Source organism: Lactuca sativa, chromosome 4, assembly GCF_002870075.4.
Source record: "Lactuca sativa cultivar Salinas chromosome 4, Lsat_Salinas_v11, whole genome shotgun sequence".
Lineage (NCBI taxonomy): Eukaryota > Viridiplantae > Streptophyta > Magnoliopsida > Asterales > Asteraceae > Lactuca > Lactuca sativa.
Window position 1 is genome coordinate 288,665,524 of NC_056626.2, and position 11,936 is coordinate 288,677,459.

Here is an 11,936-nt window from a genome sequence, read left to right on the forward strand (position 1 = left end):
CCCCTTCGTGGAAAAACAGTAGTGACCATGGACCGAGAGGTCAAGTGAACGAAGCAAGGTCGCTTCCCATTAGTGAAGGTTCGCTGGAATGCAAACCGAGGACCTGAATTCACTTGGGAGTGCGAGGAATCAATAGATTAAGAAGTATCCCCACCTATTTGCTCAATTATTCATATCTACTATTTTACCTGAATTCTAATTTCGAGACGAAATTCCTTCTAACGGGGGGATGATGTGACAACCCGAAATTTCTATTCATACAAACCCTAAAGTCAAAAACTTCAAATAGAAGTCAAATTCATTCCTGCTAATTTTTAGCTCGGTCTAAAGTCCGTTTGAGTATTTTAAATATTTATTCTCCGAAAGAATAAATGAAAGGAAGTATACTTTAGGATTAATTGTACAGCATTTAAGTCACAAAACTCCGAGAGTTAAGAGGTTTCGGCCAAAATAGTGTTTGGACCGAAAACCCTCTAGGGTATATAAATGACACTTAGTCATTTATAACATTCTTTTTTCCATTTCCAAGTCAAGATCAATTCTCTCTCCAGTATCATCCAAAATTTTGTCAAGATCTTCAAGATTATAAGTGTTTTCCCTCCTTGTTTAGTTGATCTCTTCCATTATCTAGTGATCTTACATGATTTCATCCGTGATATCATTCCATTTTCTTAGATCTTTAAGTGTTCTTCAAGAACACCAAGAACACACACTAGTGTTTTGGGTCGAAAAACACCTTCTTTGCTTCAAAACATACATTTATCCAAGAACAAAGGTCTTTTCGGTCTAGTGCATCTCCTTAGACCGAAAACCCTTAAGAAAGGTGCAAAATGACTTTAATCCTTCCTAATGCTAATATTGTGTTTAGAACACTTCTTGCTTGCAGGAAGCCCATGGAAATCGCCTTATGCATCAAAGGACAAGAGTTTTTGGCCAACCTTTTGGACCGAAAACCTCTTGGACCGAAAGCCATATGGACCGAAAACCACAAGAAACATACCATTTGGTCCGAAAGCCCCCTTAAGTGGCTATACAACCCTTAAATGCAACCCTTGTTACTTCTAGCCCTTGAACCAAAGTGTTTTTCCATGTCCTAGGGTGTCTTAACTTGGTTAATTAATTGTTAAATGACTAATTGGATACATATATGTGTTATTATACGATAAATAGGATCCGTATGTGTGCTCAAGTCTTCACTTGACACTTAGCATCCTATACCATCCGTTCATCCAAACCACTCAGTATAGGTGAGTTCATACCCCTTAATTAACCTTTAAATGTTTCTAAATGTTTCTAAATTCTTTTATGGGGAGCAGGATACAAGTTGAATCATGCTAGTTAGTACATCAATCACATGTGATTAATAACTAGCATACAAATGGATTTACTACAGTTTTAGCTGTTTTACCAAAAAGATTACTCCAAATGACTATCTCAAACGTTTTTACATGTTTAAAACTCTTTATCAAACTGTCTTACATACATTATGTTTCCATTCAAACTTTATTACAATTGTGTTTCAAACAATGGTTTCCTTATACTTCAAACTATTCTTATCAAACAAACTGCTTTCAAATCGTTTTACAAACCGACATCAAGTCATCATTTCTTAGTATTTAAACTTTTCAAAGGTGTTACATAACATCTTTTATACTTTTATATTGTCAAATGCATGACTATATATGTATAGTTATAGAAGTAATGTTTAAAGGACTTAGGACGGCAAGCTCACTTTATTTCCTTTTCCTCGTTGGGATGTGGCCTTAGGGTATCGGTTATTCGTCTGAATGTCGTCTAAATATTAGTTATATATTATTTATACATATATAGACATAAAAGTTCCATCAGTTAGTTCAGTACCTTTGGTAAGAAACGACATACCTTCGATTATACACGTACATTACTAGTAACTATAATAGGTACAATTAGGAGATACTACTTAATATTCCAAGTACAAGGAATCACACAAGAGTCAGTTTATTCATGACTCTATACTTATACATTACATACTATATGAATAAATACGTTTACATGAATATATTTACATAGATACGCTTACATTAATACGTTTACATAGATACTCTTACATTAATACGTTTACATAGATACGCTTACATGAATACGTTTACATAGATACGCTTACATGAATACGCTTACAAGAATACGTTTACATAGATACGCTTAAATGAACACGTTTACATTAATTCGTTTAATAGATACTATTACATAGAATCTACTACAAACGTTTCGGGACTTACCATTCCACACCCAAAGCTGTTAGCTACAGTAGGGAAAATGATCATCAACGGGTGTCAACAGTTATACTGTTCGGCGAGTTTCCACGCCGTGAATATCCTAGTACAAAAGGATACAATTTTTAGTTATTATATTATGTTCCTTCCTTTATGCTATGACACATTCACATAAACGATGAGGTAGGATATATTTGATATAGATAGACTATTTTCCTTATTACCTTTATATTGTGACTCTTACGCATAAACGATGAGGTAAACTATAGTTTTATAATAATTGTTAAATAGGGAAAAACCATCACATTTACAGTGATGCTTACTTACAAAACATTCGGATCTTGGTAGAAGACTACTTTCAAAACAGTCGGGTCTTGGTAGAAGACTACTTTTTATATTAGTAGGAAATATGGGATTTTCTAGGGTTTCAAACATTTACAATTACATACAAACACTTTCATACTTATACAAACTTTTCTCAAACATTTACAAGTCTTTCTTTATAGTTTTACAAATCAAAGACACATTAATACTTATGAATTCACCAACTTTATTGTTGATACTCGCTTTCAAAATAACTTGTATTCTCAGGTCACAAATAGACAGGTACGACTACCAGGTTTTGTGAAGACGGAGCAGTCAAGACTCGTCTTTTATTTTGATTATTCATTATGTTGTTTATTACTACACAAAGAACACTTGTAACAAAATTATACTATTAATGCAATGGATGATGTTGTTGCTTGTTTACTAGTTTGCATTGTTGTGAAACGTTACATGACGTCCTCCGCCCCCAGAACGTTTCCGCCGTTCTCGGTTTTGGGGTGTGACAGGTATACTTAGTTCACTATAAATAAGAGCTCTGATACCAATCTGTCAAACCCCCAAACCGAAACGGCGGAAACGTTTGGGGGTGGTTGAGGTCATGCGTTGCATCACAACAATTGTATCATAGCAAGCATAGTAAACACAACCAAACATTGAATACATATTTGAATAAGGTTTACATTGTCTTAGTACATAGTTTTGTTCATATCCAAAGGAAAATAGAAAGGCGTGGCTCTAACTCTCCGACTTCTCCAATCTCCTGCAAGTACCTGTCAACTAATTCCCTGATAATACAAGCAGTTTTGAAAGAATATCAGCATAAAGCTGGTGAGTTCATAGGCATTTGGTGGAGAATGTTTCCTTGAATCCTTTTGAAAAGTGTTCCTCAAGAAAATCCTATATTTTCTTATGAAGAGCGTGTTTGAAAACCCATTCCTTCCATGACTCCTAGATTCATACAATATATGTACAATCCAAGGAGTCATGGAATGAATATGAATATCCGTTAGTTACATGTAAAAACAATCCGTTTATGAAAATCCGAGTTATCCCGGGAAAATTCTATACTTTCCCTAAATTTTGATGGTTGGTTATCTGTTCTGAACTGAGGTGTACAAGTATCTACCATACTTATATCGATAAACGTACTTTTCTTTTAAAAACCCTGGTTACTCCCAGTGAGGTATGTTAGCCTTATTATATAAATAAAACTGATAAAAGAAAACGTATCGAACTAAATCCTGAAGGTACTATCAATACACCCCAGTAATCAAATCGGTTATTATTTTGAGGTTAGTTTACTTGTTTCCTTATTACAAAAGTAAATCTCTGCTATCTAGGTTGCGAGTGTCATGACCATAACTGATTGGATATGGCCCGCAACGACCGATATCCTTGATGACTTTGTCACCCGTAGACCTGCCGGTCCGACTGTAGCTAGCAGTAAGGTATAGGATTGTCAATCCCATATAGATCTATACACAACAGTCACACTCTCCCTACAAGAGACTATGGTCACAAGTTCCAGTCCTACACTCTGTTTCTTGTGGTGAGTGTTACCAAGGACGTGTCTCCAACTTAGACTAACAGATTTACAAGTAATAATATAGAAATTCCTTTTGTGATTAACATAATTCCTTTATAAAACGATACATTTTGCTACATGATTCATAAGTTCATTACTCTATTTTTTGAAAACTATTTCTACCAGTTGATTTGTTAATCGTTAGGTAAAATTGTTTTCTGTGTTAAAAGCATTCTGAAAATATAATTATCTTAAAAAATAATACAATTTGAGCACAATTTTCCTTGTACTTTTTCTTGTATTCCCACCCCCCCCCCCCCCATAAAAACATGAAAAACTCGAAAAAACGAAGGGGTACGAACTCACCTCATGCGATTTGAATGAAAGATCTATACGGGATGTCGGATGTTCAAGTGAAGCCTTGAACATGATTGGATCCAAATTAACATGTAATGACACATAAAGGAGTCAAATGAAGGTATTTCTTACAAAATGTGATGGAGAACCAATCTAAGAACTTGGGACTACCTACACTAAGTGCTAAAACCTTAAAGGATTGCATGAGGGAGGTGTATGGCCACCTTAAAGGTGCGTGTGGCCATGGGTGTGCGGCTCATGAGTGTACGGCCGTACACTCATGAAGGGGAATGTTTTTGAGGTGATTCCAAGGTCCTTCAAGCATACAAGGAGTGGTTCTAGGTCACATATTGAGTGGTATTGCAAGTTTGAGGCCAAATATGAGCATCAAAGTGGGTGTACGACCCTAAGGGTGTGTGTGCGGCCGTACAAAGGGGTGTGTGGCCATACAGAGGGGTGTGCGGCCATATACTCTTCCCATTCATGCTCAAAATGTCGATTTCTAGGTGCATCAGGGCTAAGTTCATGCCCAACTTGAATATAGGGGCCAAATTCTCACTTTGGAGGGCGATTAAGGTGTGTACGGCCAACCTTATGAAGGTGTGCGGCTGTACACCTTCAACGGATGAAGATCATGATGATTCAAGACTTAGATCAATAGGTCGTTCATGTATGATAAGCTAGGGGATGGAAAACTCACGTTTTTTAGGCCCAGAGAGGGGTTACGGTTGAAGAATCTTGAGAGAAACGGTCTTGTGTGCTGCCAAGGTCTTAAAGGAATGAAAGGAAAAGGGTCTACCCTTTATATAAGGGTGGGTCTGTCGCCATGAGGGGTGTGTGAGGCTGTACACCCCTATGTGCGGCCATACACCCCTGTGTGCGGCCGCACACTCTTCCAAAAGGGGTGTATGGCCGAATTTCGTCCCCATACGACTAGTTGACTCATTCCTAATCTCGACGTTGGTTGTAATCAAGCTTAGAATGCTTAACCGAACCCTTAATCAGTGTTAGGAGTTAACAGAAATGATTTTCACTTAGACTAACTGACTAGATGTACCAGGTAGAAGTTTCGGGTTGTCACACGGCGTCCATTTCACGTGGTATCAAGTTTAAGTATGGTCATAAAACTCGCCAATCGTACGACATAATTATGTAATAATATGCTCTTGAACTATTTCTTTAATAACATAAGTGTGACACTTATGCCTCACTATTTCGGAACCATTAAAGCAACAAAAAAATGTATACCAAGGAAAATAATTGATTTTGCCAAACATACAGAACATACTTTACATACTGGTGGAAGCCAGGATTTTTAGTTTTCAAACGAAGTACATTTCACATAATGATAGTAGCCAGGGTTTCGATACGAACGATACTTTACATATAATAAAAATTTAACATTTATACAAATTCAGTGACTAGTTTTCATTATAAAAACATGCTTATGAACTCACCAGCATTATGCTGATACGTCTTCAAAACCGCTTGTATTCTCAGGACAACGATAGACAGGTACTCTTGCTAGCTTTTTGGTGAAGACGGAGCATTTTGGAGTCTCTTCTTTTACTTTAGTTATATACTAATGTACACAAACTATGTTTTTCAAACAGATGTAAATATTCATATGTAATGTAATGGTTGTGTTTACTTTGATTACTATGATGTAATTGTTGTGATACTACGCATGACGTCATCCACCTAAGAACGTTTCCGCCGTTTGTTTTACAGTTCGGGGGTGTGATAGATTGGTATCAGAGCCATTTTTTATAGTGAACTTAGTATACTGAACCTTACATAGTATACAACTATAAACACTAAACGGCCGAAGCGCTCTGAATTAAAAGTATACTTAAAAATATAAGTATTTTACAAAGAAGTCTACAAGTATACATACGTACCTTAAACAATATCATGAGATGAACAAAACAAAAGTATTTGGATGTTGGACACTGCAGTTAAACTTGGGCAATTATGTAATCATGTCTAGGGTCAATATAGCCTGATCAACTATATTTATGCGAGACATGACCAACATGTGCTTTGGAGTGACTGTGATGTTGCAGCAGCCCTAAAACTTACCAAGTATCCATACAAAAAGATATCGATATAACAAAACATACAACTCAAAAAATACTATAGGAGTATTTTATCTAGAGTCGAATTCATTGCAAAAATTCATTTCCAAGTGTTGCTACTCATTCCTTTTAGTGATAGTTTACTTGCATTAGTAACTCTTCCTTGTTTATCGCCTAGTAGAACACTCTATCTATCAAGCTGAGATATATCTTGCTTCATATCTCTTGATTCAAATCCAGGGGACTTATCATCCTCTTCTTACTGAGTTTTTTTTAGAACAAGATGCCTCCGAAGAAAAGAACCAGAAAAAAGAACAAAAATACCCCAACATATCCAGTGCCACCACCTCCTCAGTTCGATCCTGCTATGTTCCAGGCAACAGTCACGGCCGCTGTGGTTGCCGCAATGTCGCAGATAAATTCTAGCGGCTCTACCGGGTCGGGAAGTGGTGCCCAACCCCTCAATCTTGATGGAAGCCAAGGACACCAGAAGGAGTGCTCCTATAAAGACTTCATGAACGCAAAACCAACATCCTTCGACGACAATGGAGGTGTTATTGCCCTGACTCGATGGTTCGAAAAGGTCGATTACATCTTCAAAATTTGTTTATGTTCTGAAGCCAACAAGGTGAAATTCGCCGCATGCACTTTCACCAACAGAGCACTGACCTGCTGGAATTGTTGGGTCAAATCCCTAACCCTGCTAGTAGAAAATGCTAATGGTTGGGAGAGCTTGAAAGAGCTCATGCTTGCTGAATACTGCCCAAGGGGCGAGATGTAGAAACTGGAGCAAGAATTATGGAACTTGAAGATGAAGGGTTTGAAAATTGCCTCTTAGATGGCTAGATTCTGTGATCTGGCTCTCCTCCGTCCGGGAATGCTCACCCAGGAAAGCAAGAAAATAGAAAGATACATTTGGGGATTGATGCCCCCAACGCAAGGAAATGTCTTAGCCACTAGGCCAACCACTTTTGACAACGCCAAGTGCCTAGCGCAGACTCTCATAGATCACTGAGTTAATCTCGATGCAACTGCAACCACTCCCGAACCAGCAAAGGTTAGTGGTGAAAAAAGAAAATTCTAGAAGCATCGAAAGGGCCATCATTCGTAGGAGCCTTCAAAGAAACAACAAACGGTGGCAGTTCACGCTGCTACTACTCCTATCGCGGCTCCTGCCACTCAAGCACCTACCGGTAGATATGCTGGTACCCTTCCTCGGTGCGACAAATGCAATTATCATCGTAATCCCGACCCATGCCATGAAATGCTCTGCAACAGCTGTGGAAAAAAGGGGCACATAGCTCCAGTTTGTAAGGCACCAGTCCAACCAACCAATCAGGCATCTGGAGCGGGTGTCGGTCAAGCCTGTGATGGCTGTGGTGAACTCGGGCACTACAAGAGAAACTGCCCCAAGGCAACAAGAACAGGTAGCACAGGGAGAGTCCTAGCTATGGGACAAGTGGAGGCAGTTGTAGATCCCACAGTTGTTACAGGTACATTCCTCCCCGACGACTCTTACGCATGCATTCTTTTCGATTCTGGTGTGGAGAGAAGTTTAGTTAGTCATACATTCAAGCATCTTCTCAAACATAAACCCCAACCTCTAACCGAAACACCATTGAGATGGCAAACGGTGAGAAAAAGAGCACTAACAATATATTCATCGGCTATGCCCTTACCCTAAATGACCATTCCTTTCCCATCGACCTTATACCTGTTTCTATAAAGAGTTTCGATGTCATCATCGGCATCGATTGGTTAAGCCACAATCGTCTTGATATCCTTTGTTACGAAAAAGCTATTCGTCTTAATCTTCCCTCTGGCAAAGCTCTCAGGATTTATGGCAATAAACTCAGTTCGAACCTTCATATCATTTCGTGCATCAAAGCCCAAAAATTTCTGAGTAAGGAGTGTCATGCATTCCTAGCCCATTTTGTTAATGAGAAACAGGAAGTTAAAGACCTCGAGAACATCCCTGAAGTCTGTAATTTTCCTAATTTTTTTCCTGAAGAGCTTCCGAGAATTCCTCCCGAACGCCAAGTTGAGTTTCGAATCGACTTAATCCTCGGAGCTACCCCTGTAGCTAAATCCCCATATCGCCTAGCGCCAACAGAAATGCATGAGTTATCCAACCAGCTTAATGAACTCCTCAACAAAGGATTCATCAGACAGAGTTCCTCACCCTGGGGAGCCCTAGTCTTATTTGTGAAAAAGAAGGATGGATCTTTCTTGATGTGCATTGACTATCACGATCTAAACAAACTCACCGTCAAAAACCATTATCCTCTTCCCCAGATCGCCGACCTCTTCGAACAACTTGAAGGATCATACTACTTCTCCAAAATAGACCTAAGATCAAGGTATCATCAGCTACGAGTCCATGAGAGTGATGCTCCAAAGACAGCATTTCAAACTCGATATGGTCACTATGAGTTCGTAGTAATGCCCTTCGGTCTAACCAATGCACCGACGGTATTCATGGACCTAATGAATCGGGTGTGCCGTTCTTTCCTGGACAAGTTCGTAATCGTGTTTATCAACGATATACTTGTCTATTCCAGAAGCGAAGAAGATCACAGACGGCACTTGAGGTTGGTGTTGGAAACTCTAAGGACGGAGAAGCTATATGCGAAATTCTCTAAGTGCAAATTCTGGATTTAAAAAGTAATATTCCTAGGTCATGTGGTAAGCGAGGAAGGCATACACGTGGAACTCTCCAAAATCAATGCGATAGAGAACTGGTCAGCATTGAAGACGCCAACAGAAATCCCTCAATTCTTGGGCCACACTAACTATTATCGCAGTTTTATCCAAAATTTCTCTAGGATTGCCAAACCCTTAACCACTCTGACTCAGAAAGGTGTACCTTTTTGTTGGAGTGAATAGCAAGACATTACCTTCCAAACATTGAAGCAGGCCCTATGCAGCGCACCTATCCTGTCTCTGCCCGAAGAGACGGAGGACTTCGTTGTCTACTGTGATGCATCGAATCAGGGCCTAGGATGTGTGCTCATGCAGCAGGGAAAGGTTACTGCTTACGCCTCGAGACAGCCGAAAGCACACAAAGTCAATTATACAACTCACGACCTAGAGTTGGGAGCAGTGGTCTTCGCATTGAAAATATGGACACATTATCTCTACGGAACTAAGTGCACTATCTTCACTGACAATCAAAGCCCGCAACACATTTTCGACCAGAAGGAGCTGAACATGAGACAACGGTGATAGGTAGAGCTACTCAGTGTTTATGAGTGCAAAATTCGCTACCATCTCAGCAAGGCCAATGTGGTGATCAATGCCCTTAGCCGGAAGGAATGCTCAGGTCGGAAAGTGAAAGCACTAACCATGACCATCCATTCCCACTTATCCGCGCAAATCAGAGAGGGTCAGCTGGAAGCCTTTAAGACAGAGAACATGCCGGAAGAAGCCTTGAGGGGGATGGAAAAGAACTTATAGATTAAGGGAGGCGGAGTCTATTATTTCATGAACTAGATCTAGACCCCAAAGTTAGGAGGATACAGGGAGGTTGTCATGAACGAAGATCACAAGACCAGATACTCTATTCATCCAGGTTCGGATACGATGTACCTCGATCTCAAGAAGTTGTATTGGTAGCCAAACATGAAAGTGGAGATTGCTACCTTCTTAGGCAAGTGTTTGATTTGCGCCAAGTTGAAGGTTGAATATTAGAAGCCCTCGGGTCTACTCCAACAGCCGGAAATACCTGAGTGGAAGTGGGAGAGAATTACTATGGATTTTATCACAAAATTACCCAAATCTCCAAGTGGGTACGACACCATATGGGTAATAGTCGACCGACTGACAAAATCCGCTCACTTCCTGACAATCAAATAAACATTCAAGATGGAAAGACTTACTCGGATGTATATCCAAGAGATAGTTATTCTACATGGTGTGCCAGTTTCCATTATCTCCGATCGAGATAGTAGGCTTACCTCGAGATTTTGGCAGTCATTGCAGAAGGCTCTTGGAACTAAGCTGGATATGAGCACAACTTACCATCCTCAGACAGATGGGCAGAGTGAAACGACCATTCAAACGTTAGAAGACATGCTGAGAGCATGTGTCATAGACTTCAGTAAGTCATGGGACACCCATTTGCCCTTGGTTGAGTTCTCCTACAGCAACATTTATCACAACAGCATCAAGGTTGCGCCTTTTGAAGCCCTTTATGGCCGCAACTGCAGATCCCCTCTGTGTTGGGCTGAGGTGGGTGACATGCAGCTAGCCAAGGGGCAATTCCCTGACAACACTCTCACAGGCCCATAAATCATCCGCGAAACTAAAGAAAAGATCATTTAAATCTGGGAACGACTGAAAGCTTCGAGAGACAGACAAAAGAGCTATGCCGATAAGAGATGAAAACCCATGGAGTTCCAGGTTGGTGATCAAGTCCTATTGAAGGTCTCACCTTGGAAAGGCATGGTACGCTTCAGAAATCATGGAAAGTTGAATCCGAGATACATAAGACCATTCAAAATCCTTGCTAGGATTGGTCCTGTGACGTACAAACTTCGTTTACCACAAGAGCTTAGCAACATCCATCCCGTCTTCCACGTCTCGAATCTTAAAAAGTGTTTATCCGACGAGACCCTTATGATATCTCTCGATGAGATAGAAATCAACGAGAACCTTAACTTCGTGGAAGAACCAGTTGAAATCTTGGACAATGAAATCAAACGAATGAAACAAAGTCGCATCCCGATAGTGAAGGTTCGCTGGAATGCCAAGCGGGGACCTGAATTCACTTGGGAGCGCGAAGATCAGATGGAATAGAAATCTCCGCATCTCTTTCCAAATCCATGATTTGTATTCTATGTTCGAATTTTGGGACAAAATTCCCTCTAACAGGGGGATGATGTGACAACCCGAAATCTCTTCTGTTCGAACTGTTAAAAATAAATCAATTCGGAATTTATTTCTGCTCTTGTTAGCATTATTTGGGTCTAATTAAATATACTAAGCCTAGTACAATCAAGTTTTGGGTCCAAGAACGCATTTTTCTAAGTCAAAGCATAGCATCTGGGCCAAACACTCCTTCGAAAGGAGTGTACAGCCGCAAACTCGAGTTTACGGTCGTACACCCCCACCCCACCCCTTGCCGGAAAACTCCACCCTATATATAGGGTGCTTGGCTTTCATTTTACACTTTGCACACTTCAAGGGCTTTCTCTCTCTACTCTCTCTCTACATTCATTGGTTTTTCTCAAGGAATCCTCAAGAATGTAAGTGATTCTTCACCTTGATTGTGTTCCAGTCACTTATCTAGTGATGAATTCATGTTTCATCTCATTTAATCTCATGTTTGTCTAGATTTTCTCTCTCACCAAAAACACACACTAGTTCTTGGTGGCTAAAACCTCATATCCAAGCTTC